Here is a 19,298-nt window from a genome sequence, read left to right as displayed (position 1 = left end):
AGAATTGGTTCGGTAAAGACAGCTTTGTTTTATGCTGTGAGCTTCTACCAAAGAGAGCTTTGTTGTTTATCTTATCTCGACCACCAGTACTTTGCTCCGGCTTTCGTTCTTATATATTTTGGTGTCAATACCATTTTTTCTTTTGGGTTACAGGGAGGCCCAAAGGCCCAAGCAAAAAGAAAACTACCCACTAGAAACTTTTGTTCACATGAATATATATCTATATATTTTTCTATTTTACTATTACTTCGAAGAAAATCACCGATCTTGCTTTTAATAGGACTAGATGCGGTGCCCGCGCGATGCTTTGGGACAATAACTGGCATAATTTAATTATTTTTTAGATGATTTTTGATAGTGGATATTAAAAATTTATGCAGAGACATTAAATCATCGTTTATATTTGATAGTGAATAATTAAAATTTATGTAGTTGCTAAATATCATCGTTTATATTAAGGTAAAATAAAAATAAAGGTTACATCTCTCTAATGATTGCCATGCTTACATTTTTAAGTTCTGTAGCAAATATTATTACTAATCTCTACCTAAATGCTTTCACTTAGTATTTTTTATATTTTTGGCGGTTTGGATATTTCATTTTATCTTCAATCAGTAATTCATTGGTGTATCCTTTATTAACTTTACTATTCACCTTTATTATAATTATAATATGCACAAAATGCTATATCAATTATAACGTTGCTCCCGATCAAAAAAAAAAAAAATTATAACGTTGCAACTGCGCATCCTCATACCAATTTGTGGGAGTTAATAGGCTAAGCAAGTTCGTCTGCATCATTTCATAAATACAATAACAAATTGTAGAAAGTTCATGCTCAGGTGATCAAAATCTTGCAGACCAAGAAACCCAACATCTTTAAGTAGCTTGTTTCCTGAAGCATCTTGCTGGTTCACGGATTGCAACCTCTCTGAAAGAAGACCCTGTCCTGCTCCCTCAGCGATCACAATAACCATATGTCCATTTTCTTCAAGTCATTTTTCAATGTATTCAAAAAGTCCAAGTCGTCCTTTAAGAAAGAAGGGGGACTCTGGAATCAAACAACAGTCCGCGTCTCGAATGGCAACTGTAGTATACATAGTTAAAGAACTTATAAGGAATCGGAAACAACAGTCCGCATCTCGAATGGCAACAGTATCAAAAATTCCAGTTTAAGATGAAACGTAGTATACATAGTTACAGAACTTATAAGGAATCAAACAACAGTCCGCACCTTGAATGGCAACAGTCCGCATCTCGAATGGCAACTGTATCAAAAATTCCAGTTTAAGATGAAACTGTATAAGGAATCGGAACATAACTATTACAAAGATTAAGCATGAAGATCGATACTTGCATGATACTGAAGAATACAAAAATATAGACATGAAATGAGAATTATTACCACCATTGTAGCGTTCCATTAGCTTCATAACACCAATACCATTCTCAATACTTTCAGCTTCCACATGAGCACTGCGTTGAAAGGTTCAGTTCATAGAGACAACTCTACAAAAAGCAATTGCAACTCCTGATCTTGTGATATAGCTTTCTGATATAAAAAAGAGCATCAGGAAGAGCAAGACAGCAACAAATACTCGGATCAAATTCAATTACCTTCCAACCATAATTAGAATCACATAGAAAAACCAAAAAATCCTGCTGTATCATATATGGCATTCCAACCTTTTAACCAACTTGCTCTTAGAGAAAGCATCAGCACACAACACAGCTTTATGACATGATTACTAACAGAACAAATTGTTATTATAAATGCTGAAGGTAATTATCAAACCTTGTGAGAAACAGGCAATCAAAACAATGGTACATATCATCCTTTGTGTAAGGCTTAACCATGTTGATCAGCACTCTGATCACAAAAAACTTTAAACTCCAATCGAACTCTTGAATTAATAAATACTATCAGCAGATTTAATAGAAGTGATATCTAAGCATCTAAACATTTGAAAACTACAGCTTGAGCCTTAACTGGAGAAAAATAGATAAAATTTTACCGGCAATGAGGTTTTGTGACAATCTAAAGGACTAAAGTGAATATAAAAGAAATGATATGCCAGAACTTAGGGAATTGAGATTGGTACAATCTTTTCTTTTCTTGTAAACATTGGTGACCAAGATGAGCAGACAAACTAAAGAAATGAAAGGAAAGGAAGCATAGACAAAATCAAAGAAGATAATTGCAGCAGCCTGCAGCTCAAAAGACATTTGGAAAATCAAAATTGACAATCAAATTGATTCATTTAACAATGGGATGGTGATTTTTGATAAACTTATATGATTATGATGAACTTATGTGAAAAATATGTCATTTAAATGCTGATTAAAGGAGTGGTTAATACAAAACAGGAAGCTCAATGGGAAATTGCAATAGTGGCAAAGTGAGTGTAGATACTAAATAGAAGTTAGAAACTGTGCTAAATTATGAAAATAAATAAAACTCTTGCAGGTCAATTAAATAAACCTGCGGGACATGTTTACTCAAAATCATTGCATTTTACTGCGGGACATGTTTACTCATTCTTCGATTTCTTATTTTAACAACAGACATCACCATTACATGTTGCTATTTAGACGCTTTGGTGAAAGAGATCAAACACAATTATTGATATATATATATATGATTTCAGAAAGAAGAACATGGCCTTGATAAAAGACCCAACGAAAACTGATTCAGAAGCCCATCACAAAATCACACATCGAAAAAACATAGAATACACAACCAACAAACGAATCCAACCCTCTCACCTGAAATTAGAGGAGATAATGAGCAGAAAGAGAGAGCAAATCCAAATTCACAGATCAAAAGCAACGAACCAAACTCTCTCAATCTCGCTTATACGTCAGTAGAAGACACGGAAGAATCGGTACTATTGGGATCACCGATTTGGGCATTTGGGTGTAACAGTGGAGGTCGGTGTAAAGTGTAAACAGATGCTTCCCGAAGCAATAGATGCTTGGTCTTGGCCTCTTGGGTATGTCCAGACTCCAGACTCCAGACGCATACAGCGAGGACTCCTTTTTTTTTTTTTTTTTGATAGATGTCTATCTGTTTTGGGGGCAAATCCGGAAAAACACTTTTGGTACTGTTCATCACTGTTCATTGAACAGTGACAATCCCATTTTACTATTGTATATTTATAATGTAGAATTTACGCAATTAGAAGTTGCTCATGATCATTGATTGCACATGTGATTATAAGCTTTTCTGTCAAGTACTACTCTTCTCGTTCGGCTGCAACCGGATTGCTATGTTGGAGACTTGAGTCATACTCTTTCTGAAAAAAAATAACGTACTGACCAATTTGAGATTGAAAGTTAGAAACTCTCCCATTGTAACTTTTAGTTTATCAAACCGGAGGAAAAAAATTACTGAGGTGTATTAGGCTGACTAATGATTAGAATCAAATGGGTCGGGTTTTCACAATGTGACTGGCCGTAGCTAGATCACAGCTAGCATATATTTGTATATGTACTTCTAGAAATTCAATATAATTAGGGCTAGGCACGGGTCGAGACGGACCGAAATCAGGTAAAACCGATCCTGATCTTGAAATTATTGCTCGATACGGGCTAGGAAGGGATTAGCGATTTTCAAAAGTGAAACCGACACATCCCGAACCGATCAATATAGGTACGAGCTGGAATAGGATTGGGGCCCAGATCAGTATTTGAAAAAAAAAAAAAATAAATAAAGCAAAGTCATCGTCACCAAAGAAAATAAAGTTAGATTACAGCCAGCTAAACAAAAATAAAGTAAAACCAACATCACCAAAGGCATAGATCAATTGAAAAAATATAGAAAGCCATAAAGGCATAAACTATCAAAATCCAATTACAACTCAAATATCAAAGTAATATTTCCAATTTTTCCATTCAACTTAGAAAGAAAATATAAAATTACCTTGCAAATACTATTTTCCTAATTGAACATGCACAAATTGATGGGGACAGGTTTGGGCAGCGTTTCTTGTGGGTGGTGCAACGATGGTGGTGCTACCTCGGTCGACTGAAGATGGTGCGGTGGTGATATGTCTAGAGTGTCGAGACAAACTATAAAGGAGAGGCTGAATAAAGGGTTAGGAAGAGAGAGAGGAGAGTGAACAGAGAAGGAGAGAGAGGAGATGAACATAGAGAGAGAGAGAGAGTTACAAAAGTGGGAGGGGACCGCATAAGAAGATAAGAAAGACCAGAAGTGAATTGCAGTTTTAGATGCATTAATGATCATTAATTTAGTTGAAAATTTGCAGTTTTTACGTGTGGTTTTATATAACAAAAATGTCCTTGGAATTAGCTTAAATGGTGTGTTAGGAATTTAGTTAGAACTAGAAAAAAAAAGGGGATAGAGGTGTTAAAAAAAAAAAATAATAATAATAATAATAATAATATAAGGCTAGTACGGTTTAGGTTGGACAGATTCAGTTCGTCCCTTGGTTTAAGTGAGTTAGATACCTTAAAGATCATCAATTTGGTTGAAAATTTGCAGAGATAATCTATATATTAGTGTCTAAAAATTGAACGGTTGAGATGTGGATATGCGACCGAAAAGTGACCCTAAACTCTAAATGTGCGCACTTTAATTTCAAAGCGAAGCTTCGTTCTAGATAATATATATATATATATATATATATATATATATATATATATATATATATATATAAATTGAACGGTCGAGATGTGGATATGCGATCGAAAAATGACCCTAAGCTTTAAATGCGCACTTTAATTTCAAAGCGAAGCTTCGCTCTGGATAAAATCTATATATCTTATATAATTAAGCTAATTCTTGAGGGAATGGTTAAATTTTTGAACTACCATATATGCCCTCATATAATATAAATATTAACAAATAAGCAAATAAATTATTTCTATATAGGAATAAGATAGTCAATATACTATATCATATTTGAAAATTTTGCAAGATATATATCCCATGAAAAAATGAGAAGCTTTCCCAAAATTAGGAGATAAATTGCTATAACTTTTTTAATTTTTAAATTAAAAAAATAAAAGCCAATTGACATGTGCGAAGCACATGTTAAGGGGCTAGTATCTAATTAAGCCAATTCTTGAGGAAATGGTTAAATTTTTGAACTACCATATATGCCCTTACATAATATAGGTATTAATAAATAAATTATTTCTAGATGAGGATAGGATAGCTAATTGACTATATCATATTTTAAAAAATTGCAATACCTCCTACAAAAAAAGGAGAAACTTCCTTAAAATCAGGAGAGATAACTTTTTTAATTTTAAAAAAAATAAAAGTAAAAGCCAATTGACATGTGTGAAGCACATGTTAAGCGGCTAGTGTGTGTGTGTGTGTGTGTGTGTGTGTATACAGGCCCGATCAAGGGCGGACGTCGACGCAGCAGGCGGCTTCCAGGCGGAGACAGCGGCGCGGGGCTTGCAGGAGGGAGGCCGGAGGCGTCCCGGACCATTCTGGGCACCGTTCGAGGTCGGAAGAGGTCGGGCTTGCCGGTTTATGGGCAGCCACCTCACCTGCAACTGCAGATTCTGTGCAGCACCTCAAAACCCGTCTCCGACGACTCCACCCGACCGCATGACCCCTGGCCTCCCTCCGACAAGCCGCACCGCGCCGTCGCCGCTCGATCGAGGCCGGAGTAGCGACGTCCGCACTTTTTCTGGGTTGCGGACGTCCGCTCTCGAACGGCTCCGTATATATATATATATATAGATAGATAGCCCTTCTAGTGAGGGATCCCCTTTTTGGTCTTTTATAAGGATAGGGCATTAGACCAACTTTTCGATCATATTTTTACATCTCAACCATTCAGTTTTTAGGTCCTAATGTGTAGATCAAATCTGCAAATTTTCAGCTAAATTGATTATCGTTAAGGCATTCAAAACGATGATTTAAGATTATAAGTATGAACGGTTCAAGTTTGACAAATTTGGTTCGTCCATTGATTTATTCTAGTTTGATACCTTAATGATCATCGATTTGGCTGAAAATTTGCATAAATGATCTACACATTATAACCTAAAAACTGAACAGTTGAGATGCCGAAATGTGATAGAAAAGTTGGTCTAATGCCCTATCTCTAGAAAAGACCAAAAAAAGGGATCCTTTAGTGGAAGGGCCCTATATATATATATAGGCCCGATCAAGAGAGGACGTCCGCACTTTCGCTAAAGTGCGGAGGACGGCGCTGCAGCCCCTCTCAGGCCTCGACGGCAGAGCGAATCGGGCCGGAAGGAGGCTGGAAGCATCCCAGACGGCTTCTGGACAGCGATCGAGGTCGGAGGAGGTCGAGGTTGCATGTTTCTGGGCAGCAACCTCACCTGCAACTGCAACCTGACCAGCAGCGCTGTAACCTCGTCGCCGGCGACTCCACCCGACTACAGACTGGTCCGTCTGACCCCTGGCCTCCCTCCGACAACTTGCGCCGCACCGTCGTGGCCTGAGTTGGGCTGCAGCGCCGTCGTCCGCACTTTAGGGAAAGTGCGGACGTCTTCTCTCGATCCGCTCCGTGTGTGTGTGTGTGTGTGTGTGTGTATGTGTGTGTGTGTGTGTATATATATATATATATATATATATACAGATCCTATCCAGAGTGAAGCTCCACTTTGAAAATTAATGTGTGAAGTTCGAGTTTTTGGTCACTTTTCGTTCGCACATCCACATCTCGACCGTTCAGTTTTTAGGTACTGGTGTATAGATCGTCTCTGAAAATTTTCAGCCAAAACGATGATCGTTAAGGCATTGATAATTGCCTTAAAGCTAGTACGGTTCAGGTTGACAGATTCAGTCAGTCCATTGGTTTAAGCGAGTTAGATACCTTAATGATCATCAATTTGGCTGAAAATTTGCAGAGATGATCTATACACTAGTACCTAAAAACTGAACGGTTGAGATGTGGATGTGCGACCGAAAAATGACCCAAAGCTCCAACTTTACACGTTAATTTCAAAGCGGAGCTCCGCTTTGGATAGGATATGTATATATATATATATATAAATTGAACGGTCAAGATGTGGATATGCGACCTAAAAGTGACCCTAAATTCTAAATCCGCATTTTAATTTCAAAGCGGAGCTCCGCTCTGGATAGAATATATATATATATATAAAAATTGGTACGGGTCGGGCCCAGTCGATATTTGAAACATTAATACCGTAGCCCGTCCCGTTTGTTCACTTTGATACGGGCAGGGCTGAATAGTAATTTTTATATTTTTTATACCGTCCCGTTTCGCTTATTTTCGGTACGAGTTCAGGAAGGGCTCGGTATTTCGGTTTTACCTGCCCAGCCCTAATTACAATGACTTAACTTCTAAAATATTGATGTATTGAATTGAAAATCTTATCCCTAATTTTCACATGGATATTAAGATTCAACAGCTATTCAAAAATTAAAAACTACACCATACTCACTATAAATACCACATCAAGTGCTCATACTCTTCCACATCTAATACCTTTAAGGAAAATGATTGTTCGCTTCAAATTAGGCATAAGATTTGTGGCTTCAATCCTCTGTGTCTTGTCATGTCACCTATAAGCATTACCTATTTGCAAAATCATGCCATGCAATTCTTAAGAAAAAGATCATCTTATCCTTCCAGAACCTGATGACTTTAAATTATTTTGGCTTTCTTATAATATATATATCTTTAAATTATTTTGGCTTTCATATTATAAGAAAGCCAAAATAATTTAAAGTCATTAGGTTCTGGAACTATATATATATATATATAGTTTTGCTCACCTCAGAGACAGTTTTAAGGAACTGTGAGGGACAAACCCCCCACTGCTCCTTTATGCCATCGCCTCTGACCTAAAAACAGACGGAAACGACCCTCCAGAAGGCCAAAGCGATGATTGCTTCTACCTTAACTCGATGTGCTCCAAACCAACCTCTAATACCTATCAAACTAAACAAAATAAAATCAAAGACTATAAACAAAGGAAAGGTCAAATCCAACTACAAGCCCAAGTAGCAAGATAAACAAAGTTAGCCTGTAGAGTCCAGTCCAAACATGTATCCTTGATTGTCTTCCTGTCGCACCAACATCTTCGGGTCACCCCTCCTCAACTCGATGTGCACCAGACCAACCAGACCAACCTCTAATATCTATCAAACTAAACGAAAGAAAATCGAAGACTGTAAATAAAGGAAAGGTCAAATCCAACTACAATCCCAAGTAGCAAGATAAACAAAGTTAGCCTGCAGAGCCCAACCCAAACATGTATCAGTGATTGTCTTCCTGTCGCACCAACATCTTCGGGTCACCCCCCTTCCAAGCCACTACCAACCCGGTTGCCCCCAATCATCTACCGAGGTCGAATCTGTGTTTCCTCATATTTTCATCCCAGAAAAAGTCAAGCACCCACCCCTTCCGGTTCCAGTTGCTCTGGACCTCGAACCGAATCCCAATTCCGATTCTGAACTGCCTCACTGCATCGAACCCAACGCTGGCCGAGGAGCTCGATTTTGCAATCGAGACCTCTATCTAAGATGTTGGCCCTTTAGACTAGCGGAGGGGGCCACCACCGCGAACCAAACCCACCACCCCACTAACCTCGATCCTAATGGCAACTCAAACTCCGATCCACCCAAGTACAACGAATCAGATTCCAAGACACCACCACTGCATCCTCTACCATGTGGAAGAGATTTGGATCCTAACACATGCCTTGAAGGAACCACAATCCACAAGAGGAGAAGACCCATCCGACTGCACGCACCACATGCTGACGAGGCCAAAGACCCACGCTGATGCGAGTGCGCCACCGGACGAGAAGAAACCCTAGGTTTAGAGGGCTTTTTAGTTCTCTCTCAATTAGATTATCTAGGCTAGAGAATGTACTGAGTTGTCAAAAATTAAATGGGATCCACAAAATAGAAATAAAATATATTAAAATTGTAATTTTAATCCATGAAATTTGGTAATTGAAGTAATATTAAACTCTCTTAATAAATGATGGAAAAACATGGTGAGAGAAAGTTAAGAGTGGATCTACTAATAAATTATAGTTCTACTGAGGAAACTTCAAACGACTCTAGCCCATGAACTTGAAAACCTAGCCCAAACCACAGCCTAATCCGATCTTGCAGCCCTAACCCACATCAGTAAGTATCTATAGCCTCTACTAATGATTAAAAATGCATAGTTGCCCCCCTCCCCCCCCCCCCCCCCCCCCATGCCACTAGTCGACAATGCCAAAAAAACAAGCCTACCGTCACCATGTTGCACCCCCTCTCGCGTTGTCAACAGATTCGACACTTCAGCAACGCGTTGACATCCTTTCTCTCTGAAAGATAAGTATATTCTCCGCGTTGCATCAATACTCACCATAGCGTCGCACCTCACCTCACCACTACCAATGCTAGCTTGGAAGATATTCCATAGTCAGACCACCTTGCAAACCACCATAGGGCACCACTGAAGAATCTGTCTGCCGAAAACCAAAACCTCCTCCACATAGAAGAGCCATTGAGGCCGCTGAACATCACCGCCCCTAAAGCTTCTATTCACCAAGCAGATGAGGGAAAAGAGAACAATAAGGTGTCATCGATGACAGGAGTCACCGCCGCCATCCTCATGATGGGTAGAGGAAAAGGAAGAACCATTTTCTTGAGCCGAATTTTCAATGCCGCAGCGGGAAGGCAACAGCCCCAACTTCTCTCTCAGATAGAGCAACGCATTTTCTCTTTAACACTAGAAACTTATTATTTTAGTACACTGAACTGAGTTGAGACCATAATATTTTATTATTTAATCGAAGTTGTTAATTTATTAAACATTCAATATCGAGATTTTATTATATTTTTTTTTAGGCCCCTCATACTATTTCCAAAGATAACTTTTCAATAAATTTGTTAAAGAATAATAATATTCTTTTCTTCCATATACAATATTGCGTGAGAAAAAACAAAAATTCTGCCATGCTCCGAGCATGGAGTGCTCGTCCACATTAGCACTATTTCTGTCCGTCCAATTAATTGCAGCAATCATGGCCGCCCATTTGTGTCAACCGGTTACCTGCAAGAGTTTTCAATGTTAAGGAAGATATCTGGGTCCCACGATAGATTTACAAATGTGAAAAAAAAAAAAGAGTAACAGTGCAAACTGGAAGAAAACTATTGTTTTGCTTACATGTGTAGAGAGATCCTGAACTGGAGAAGCGAGGTCGGAGAAGACAACAGGAGAAAACTACTACACTATTGCAGATTGGGAGGTCCTGGACTGTCGTGAAGAAGGTTTAGATTGGGAGGAGGAGAGGCTGTAGTTGTGGAGCGAGACCAGATTGCAGACAATAAGAGCGTTGATCTTGGATCAGTCAAGCATCTCCTCGCTCATATTAAGTGTGAATTTTTTTCAAATTCTTGTATTGAACACCATCAAAAACCCCAATCGATGTTGGTATGAATACCAGACGATTGAATTAAAAGTTCTACTCGAATTCTCGGGTTTACTGATGGTCATACAACTGGGTTCTCCTTAGTTTTATGCCCATTGCGTGGTAAGATGGAAGTTTGAATATAAGATTCTGAAATAACCATGCAAAACCCAGAATTGAATATGAAGTTGATTTGAAGGAGGTCGAAGAATGAGTGAATGCTGCGTAATCCAGCTCAAATAAATCACATATAAATTTTTTAAAGTGGAAATAAGCAATAGTTGTCATTGGTTGGTGCAGTAGTTAAGGCACAGCTAAACATAATAATGCGGACCAGGTTCGAACCACCATCAGCTCTTCATTTATATATTTTTTGTCCTTTTTCAAAAATAAATTTTTGTACCTTTTTTTTTTTCCTAATAAACTGTAAAGTATAAACTACGTTTTGTTACCTGAATAAGTTTGATTACTTATGTTTTCTTTTATCTGCAAAACCACATCAGCCCCCTAAAAATTATGGATAAAAAATTATGCATATTTTTAAGTAGATGAATGTTGACTATTAGCATTAATTTTTTTGCTAGATTAATAATTTTTAAGAACAACAAAACCATGATCCCTAAATTTTGTACATAGGTAGCTAAAAACAATTTAATTCTAATATCCAAAATAATGTAATTTTTGTTTTAGGGAAACGATATTTGAGAGAGACTTGCTGTGTATTCTCATTGATAATAGGGCATCTTTATATAGAGGATTACAGTGCATAAAATCTCAATCATACAAGGAAAATAATCTTATATTGAATAGGAATCTAGATCCTTCTAATGTAACCCTATTACTACTAGGTCAAGTAACCTAGAGTTTGGGCCAGACACAATTTGGATTTACTTAAACACTCCCCCTTGTGTCGCCCAAACGCGGTGCTTCTCTCGTTGCCTCGTTAAAAACCTTGCCGAGTAACAAAAACTCAGTGAGACAAAAATAACCTCGGTTGAAGGGGAAAAAGAGCACAACACACCCTTCACGCTTCGAAACGATACATGTAGACATCTCCCCCTGATGTCTGCATCTCCCCCTGATGACTACGGTCATGGGAGTTCGGATAACTTCCGCAAACGATGCTACCAATATGTTTCTCGAAAGTGGAATTTAGGCAATGACTTAGAGAGCAAGTCTGCCACACTCTCCTCAGATTGAACCTAGTTCACTTTGATCTTGAGGAGAGTCTGTTGGTGCTGATTATGCTTGGGGTTGTCACTTTTGATGTAGTCTTGCTTCATTTGTTCAAAACAAGCAGCATTATCCTAAATGCTCGTAGGCTCATCTGTGGTAGACTTCAAACCACAATTGTTCGAACATGCGTGATTATGGATCAAATCCATATACATTCACGAGCCACTTCATGAAGAGCAATGATCTCTGCATTGTTCGAAGATATAGCGACCACGGTCTATTTCTGTAGACCTCTAAGATATCACAGTCTTTACCCATGGTGAACACTTAACCAGTTTGGGAAGACTTTTGTGTGGGTCAGAGAGATACCCAACATTAGCAAAACCTTCCAAAACACATGTTGTTTTGGGATGGGGATAGTGGACGCAGGCCAATGTTGGTGGTGTTCCTAGTGTGTGATGGGTCTGAATCCATCATCTCTCTGTAGGGATAGAACAAGCCCATATCAATCGTACATCTTAAGTACTAAAAGATATCTTTTACACCAATCTAATGGCGTCGCGTTGGCGCAAAGCTATACCTTAACTAACAAGTTCATGGCAAATGAGATGTCCGGTCTTGTGCATTGAGCTAAGTACAATAATGCGCCTATTGTACTTAACCAGGGCATTTCTGCCCCTAGGGCATCTTCGTCATCATCCTTCGAACGAAGAGGATCATTTTCAGGATCAAGACTACGAACGATTATGGGGGTGCTTGAAGGTTTGACATTGTCAAAATGCCTAAGCATCTATCAACACGATGCTCAAGTTCCAAACCGAGGCATAATCGTGTTCTCCCAATATCCTTCACCTCAAACTCGGATTTCAAGTGTTCAGCGGTTTCCCTTAATTCTTTAAGGGCTTTCCAATGAAGATCATGTCCAACATGAACCGCGATAGAATCTGAAACTTGTTATGGAAACGCGTGGGCATATCCCTTCCCAATCAAGTAGTCACTTTAATGAGTGTTTTAACCTTATTGCAAACGCGCTCCGTGGTCTAGAGCCACTTGACTTTGGTAAATGAAGTTCACCATGAACCTTCATGTATATTCCGTATCTAGATCCCCATAGAGATACGTAGTGACCACATACATAAGCTGCATGATCAGTTATTCAGAAACTACCAAACTGACAGGGTAGTGGAGTGCAGTGACTTCCATTACGAGAGAATATGTCTCATCGTAGTCGATTCCAGGGCGTTTTGTGAGAAGCCTTGCGCCATAAGGTGAGATTTCCATCTCCTTTTCTCATCACGCTTTCTAACGAAGACCCATTAGTCAATAGGTTTTATGTTAGGAGGTGTTGGCATCACTGGCTCAAGAACCTTCCTCTTCGTTAAAGAATATTCCAACTTAACCTGGATCGCATCTTTCTATTTAGGCCACATTTCTCTACGTTGGTATTCATTCATCAACGGAGCGTGGTTCGATATCATTGGACTTAACAAACTCATGCGCAACGAAATGCGCAACTACATCATCAATTATGATGGAGTTTCTATCCCACGTCTCATGTACACTAGTGTAATTTTCAAAGGGCTCTATATTATCAGGAATAGGTTCTGACGTTGAGGCGTCCCCCAACGATAACCATAATCCGGAAGATTCTCATGAGACGGATTTTGAGTCTTGATGATCAAAGGATCGGAATGTGCCAAAATATCCTTCGAATCCACGGGCCTCCCACGCATCCTAGCTGGGGCCATGGCCTGTAACGCCAAAGTGCCACTCTCTTTGGCGTTGGCGCCATGCCCTACCTCCGTGTAGGGTGGCGCTACGTCCTCTCGTAGGGACGTACTTCCTTGCAGACATATTTGCAGCAAATGTGTGTGATCTCGTCACTTTAGTAGGGATCGAGATAAGACATAGTGGGGACAGACTACGACAATTCTTGTCGTTCCTGCTGAACATTCGTGTTCTTATCTCCCCCTAACGATGGGAAGACTGTCTCATCAAAGTGACAACCCGCAAATTCAGCGGTAAGGAGATCGCCTAGCAAGGGCATCTAAGTGGCGGACGATTGTTGGAATCTCAAATCTCAAATCCAACGATTGTTGGATGATTGTTGCCCATTCGTCTGTAAGGACCTATCATAGAGCGCTGTGGCGGCGCAATTGGCACATAAATGGCACACTCAAATATGCGTAAGTATGAAACTTGTACCCAGTCACTAGCTGTAACGCAGAGGTAGATTGAGTGGCGGTAGGTCGTAGACGAATTAGCATAGCTGTATCACCCCAAGCGGATATAAGGAGATTGGTGTGCATTACCAATGTCCTGACGACCATCGTAGTCATTTCCGCAAGACCATTTGGATGTATACATGGGAATATGATGTCCAACATCAGTCCCATTGCAATAACCATCGAAAGTCTTCGATGTAAACTCTCTAGCATCGTCAAGTCCAATTGACAGAATATGATGATCCGGGGAGTGAGCCCGTTGTTGTATGATATGTGCTAAGAGTGTAGTATAGGCAGCATTTACAGGTGGACAATGGCACAACACGTGACCAGCGTGTTTGCGTGTCAACCAACATTATGAGATATTTAAATATCTGCAAGTTGGTTGAACTAGTCCACAGAATCACTACAGATTCTATGTAAGAACAGAAATAGTATTCTCATATCCTTTGCATATGAGGGTCTCAGTCCTAATTTCCCTAAGGAACTGGCTTTGTAAAACAAGCGAGAGGCTTTAGAATCAACCAATGAGGATTTTGGTTGGGCCTAAGCGTTTGAAACGCTATTTGAAGCAAAGTTGGTGATTGCAACATCACTTGGGGCGTCATCGCCATAATGTACGCTATCGATCCATGGCGTCATAGATAAGGACTATGCCAGCCCTAGGCTGGTGGTGGACGGAGGCGGTGCCCTAGGCAGCAATGTCGGTCACACTTAGTCCAGGAATCAACTTTTGATTCATGCTTCATTTCGCTCGAGAGAAAAGATGTCCGTGTGAAGTCTTTAGTAGACGGATCATCATATCATGACCAGGATGACCTATCTTGTCGTGACAAAGCCAATATGTGTCTAAATCCAAGAGATCTTCTCTCATAACTTTATTGGATTTAATAGCTCGAATAGTGACATAAAGTCCACTAGAGAGACACATAAACTTCTCTAAGATGCGCCTTTGTTCGCAATCATTAGAGGCATTTCAAAGGAACTCATTTCCGTTCTCTACATGCGTTTTCGCATGGAATCCGTTGGCTATTCATAGGTGCGATTTGCCCTAGGAGCGTAGAGAGTTTTCCGACAGTAATCAAGGTGCCTTTTGGCAAGGGGAACTTGGGCAATTCCATGTCCTTGAACCAATACTGATGGCCCAGCCATCGTAGTCACAAAGTCATATGCTCAGAATCAAAATGGAGTCATAATGAAAAGAACTCGAAAATTTATTCATAAGCCAACGGAGTTACATCATTGTCTCTTTGACCAAAGAAAATCTAATCCAAAATGCTAGCTAATGCAAAACAATGGTAGTAGTCTAACTTCTTTCGGTAATTCCAAAATGAATGTGACCAGGTGAGTAAAGAGATGTCGGTGGAGCAAGGCTCGCTTAAGTACCACTAATCTCAGAACCTTCCTAGACATCACACTTACTTTGGGGTGAGCCTACTTTGAAGAAAGACTAAACCATTGGCATTTACTACAATGAATATGGCAATTGCCTATTACATCTCTTGGAGAAATAAAGACTTAAACAAAATTGGCGATCTATTGATCCCAGCCAGACTTGTTGTCTTTAACCCTTCACTCTAGATCATCTTTTTGATCTTCTTGTTCCACATAGTGAGCATCTCTTGATTCACAATATGCTTTGTAGGCGGTGACAATTTCTCCACGAGCTCTACAAATGTGTGCCCAATGACCAGATACTTCACATCGAGAACATACATCTCTTTCCTCAGACTCCATTGATTGAGGCGCTTTGAAAGCGTCATTTAGATGGCTCTTAGTGTTGGTGGTGCCACCAACATGGCCAGAGGCGTTGCCTTCCTCTCTCTTCCATATTGACCTCTTCGGTTCCATGTTCGCCTATTTTGGTGATTACCTTCCCAAGTAGAGCAATTATATGGATCAGTACGTCCAGAAGTATCCCTAAGATTAGGGTTTCGCTCTTGATGCCTTCCCTTAGTGGCGCGACTATAATTGGATTCCAGAATATGCTCTGTTTCCACGGATCTCAAATTATAGTTCTTCACAAGGATATTGTCATGCTTTTCAGCGACATTCATAGCTTCAATAAGCTCATGAAACCTTGTGATCCATCCTGCAGTAACGTCGATTCGATAGTTCTTAGCAACCGTCAATGCAGAGACGGGGAAGGTAGAGAGAGTCTTCTCAATCAACATCGCATCTGTGATCTCTTTACTGATAGGAGCATTTTAATGTGATATTTTAATAGTTAATTCCTCACATTTTGCTTAGTTAATTCCTTAACGAATCGATTTTTAATTCAATTTTTATTTTTAGGTACATTGGAGTAGATGATGATGAAATAAGTGTTAGGTCCATAAAATGATGGAGAAAAATGGAAATGCACTAAAAAGGTCAACTTTACACATTTTCCTACTCCGGCTAGGAGAAACCAAGCCAAGCAAGGAAGAAGGAGCGACCACCTGACCAATTGAACTTCAAATGAGCTGAAACCTTAACCTTCCAGATCCATTCTAGACATCCTAAGAAACATTTCTTATGAAGAGGGCAAGAGCCAAATAGAAGTGGAAGGCCTTCAAACAGTCAGCCCAATTTTCTGCAGAAGCAAAATTGGAAAACTGGACCTGTAAGGAGTCCAGCAGTGATTCCGGTCCATAGGAATGGAAAAAAGTTCTGAAAATTTGACAGCATGATCTACACTCATGGTGTATCATTTCATATGAAGAAGTCACGGGCAAAATCTGAAGTCTTGGTGGAGAATTAATTGAAGGAAAAATGAGCAAAAAGTGACTAAAACCTAACAAATTCCATTAAGTGTTTAAGTATTCAAACCTAACAAATTCCATTAGTGTTTAAATATTCAAACCTAACAAATTCCATTAATGTATAAATGCTCAAACCTAACCCATCATCATTTATTTAAGGCCAAATAGTTTTGCTTGGTAGCCTATAAATAGAGGCTACAACAAAGAAGAAAAACATATTCCTTCATCCATTTCATCTTCTTTGTCTCTCCATTTCCTCTCCATTTTTCTCTAGTTCTTAGTGTCATTTCTTTTCATTCTCTAGCCTTCTAGTTCTGCATTTTCAAGTAAAGATGAGAAGAAGAAGGAGCCGTGAAGATCATATCCTCCATCGTCCACCTTGAAGGCTTGCTTCCAAGATTCAAGATTCCAACGTTTCAAGCTCTCCATCTCCATCTCCAACTCACGGTGTAATTCTATCTTTTTCCTTGTAACTTCTTTTGATTTTCTTTGTTTGGATTTGTAGAACTATGAATTTTAGTTAACAAATAATGTTAAGGGCAAAGTTTAAAGCCCGTCTCTATGTTTGGATAAAAGTTGTGATTTCTTTGTGTTGATTTTTATGTTGCTTATGTGAGATTGCTTAATTGATTTTGGATTATAGAAAACTTTTATATGTATGTGTTCTTTGGCGGCCAACTTAGGATATATGCATGTAATTGAAGCTAGATTTAAGTAGTAAAGGCTTTGGCCAAAAGTCGAAATCAATTAAGGAGGATTGCAAATAGGTGAACTTATTCATAACTAGGTTATGCACTTTGGTTGACATCCTTTCTTTGTTCTTCATGCATTGAATGTGTTCTTGATTAGGTAGCTTTCTAGACTATGATTGCATGTTCAATAGGATTGATTTAGGTGCTTTCACTTAGATTAATTATTCAAGGAAAGTAAAATATGGGAAATCGTTTGCTTACTAACGTTTCACATGGTCAACTTATTTCTCATGACATAGATAATCAACTATAGGAATTGTAATTGGATTTCATTCATATGATTGTGGTTTTGATCTTTGTTCCTTGCATTCCACCCTTGTATATGTGTTTTTACATTTTCTTTATTTCATTTAATTTTAATTCCAATTCTATAATCCCAAAACCCCCTTATTTGTGTTCACTTGTATATATTTCTATTCTTTATATTATTTTTGTATATATTTCTATTCTTTATATTATTTTTGTAAATAATACTTTATTATTTTAATTCTTTATTTGTTTTTGCAATTACAGGTGTACCCCCAATCCCCGGCTAGAACGATCCCTACTTATTCTATACTAACAACTACATTTTGCAGGGTTAAATTGCGCGCTTGCTTTTAGCGTGTCATTTACCACAGAATTCCATTAAGGATTTAATGCAAAGTGCTTCCGAGTTATAGTCAACAACTGACTTGAAATCACAGAAGCGGAGGCTATGCCATCTCACTTCTAGTTCAGGAAGCAGAGAGTCACAGACATTGCCAAATCTTTCTTCAAGTGAGACCCACAGCCTTCTGGGGTCTTCTTCATTTATACACTCGTACTGGAGCGAATCATCCATATGACGAGTCATTAGGATGATGGCTTTCGCCTTATTTGCCTCTAAGGCTGCTCTATTTGCTTCCAAAGCTTGAGCATACTCAACAGTTAGCACGTCCTGGCTAGGCTCGAGAATCGTATCCAGGATTCTATCGGCCTTGAGATGCTAGCGGATATCACGAACCCACTTGTGATATCCAGAGCCAGTTGTTCCCAATGGAGCAAAGTCCAATTTGTTCAGGTTACTCATCCTGAAAGAGAACAAGAAATTAGGGTTAGTTTCGGAGCGAAAGAGGCTTCCACGAAAACAATAGAATTTCTGAGTGTAGTCGCTTCCAAGAAATTCAATTCCAAGAGGTATTGTATTAGATCGAAACAATGACGTGAGTGGTCTATAATAAATTCTCTACAAACTCTAAGTTTGGAGATCTCAACAAGCTCCAAACTTGGAGTGAGCACGAACCCCCACGGTTCGGCTTTTGGTCTCCCCTATGATGAAGAAAGAGGGGTAGAAGAAGGGAGGTTGGAAGTCCCCGAGAAAAGAAGAAAAGAATGAAAAACTTCAAAAATGGAAACTTTTAGTAAAACATACCTCATAGGATTGCAGAATGGTTGCGAAGTTGCCGGGGTCGCGGAGCCGCGAGGTCGCGGAATCACGGAGTCGTGAGGTCGCGGAATTACGGATTTGATGTTGCGGGGTCGCGTAGTCGCGAGGTTGTGGGGTCAAGGATGAGCGAGGTTGCGGGGGTCGCATAGTCGCAGGGTCGCACGCGGGGAGCAGCGAGCGCATGGGCGGGTAGGGGCTGCGGGGGCAGCGAGCATAGGGCCGTGGGGGCAGCAGATGCAGGGTACGTTCGCGGGGAGCAGCGAGCGCAGGGGCGCGTAGGAGATGCACGGGCAGATTTTGTGAGAAGAGCTTTAGGGTTTTGGTTTTTAGGGCTAGGGTTAGGGCTCGTGCTGATAACGTGTTTTAGGGAAACGATATTTGAGAGAGAATTGCTGTGTATTCTCATTGATAATAGGGGCCTCTTTATATAGAGGATTACAATGCATAGAATCTCAATCATACAAGGAAAGTAATCTTACATTAAATAGGAATCTAGATCCTTCTAATGTAACCATATTACCACTAGGTCAAATAACCTAGAGTTTGGGCCAGACACAATTTGGATTTACTTAAACAATTTTCACATTTAATGGTTGGTATCTCA

At 39.5% G+C, this 19,298-nt stretch overlaps 1 long non-coding RNA gene across 1 annotated transcript; it reads right to left on the bottom strand.

Annotated features, from left to right (window-relative positions):
• Window positions 1-684: 684 nt before the first annotated feature.
• On the bottom strand, window positions 685-3,013 carry LOC133710932 (uncharacterized). The gene is made up of 4 exons (XR_009846961.1): window positions 2,767-3,013; window positions 1,406-1,552; window positions 1,235-1,268; window positions 685-1,087 (listed from the first exon to the last, which is right to left on the bottom strand). It is a non-coding gene; the product is annotated as an uncharacterized LOC133710932 (long non-coding RNA).
• Window positions 3,014-19,298: the final 16,285 nt, after the last annotated feature.

The sequence above is a fragment of the Rosa rugosa genome, chromosome 5 (assembly GCF_958449725.1).
Source record: "Rosa rugosa chromosome 5, drRosRugo1.1, whole genome shotgun sequence".
Lineage (NCBI taxonomy): Eukaryota > Viridiplantae > Streptophyta > Magnoliopsida > Rosales > Rosaceae > Rosa > Rosa rugosa.
Note: the sequence above shows the minus strand (reverse complement) of the source record. Positions and strands in the feature narration are given on the sequence as shown.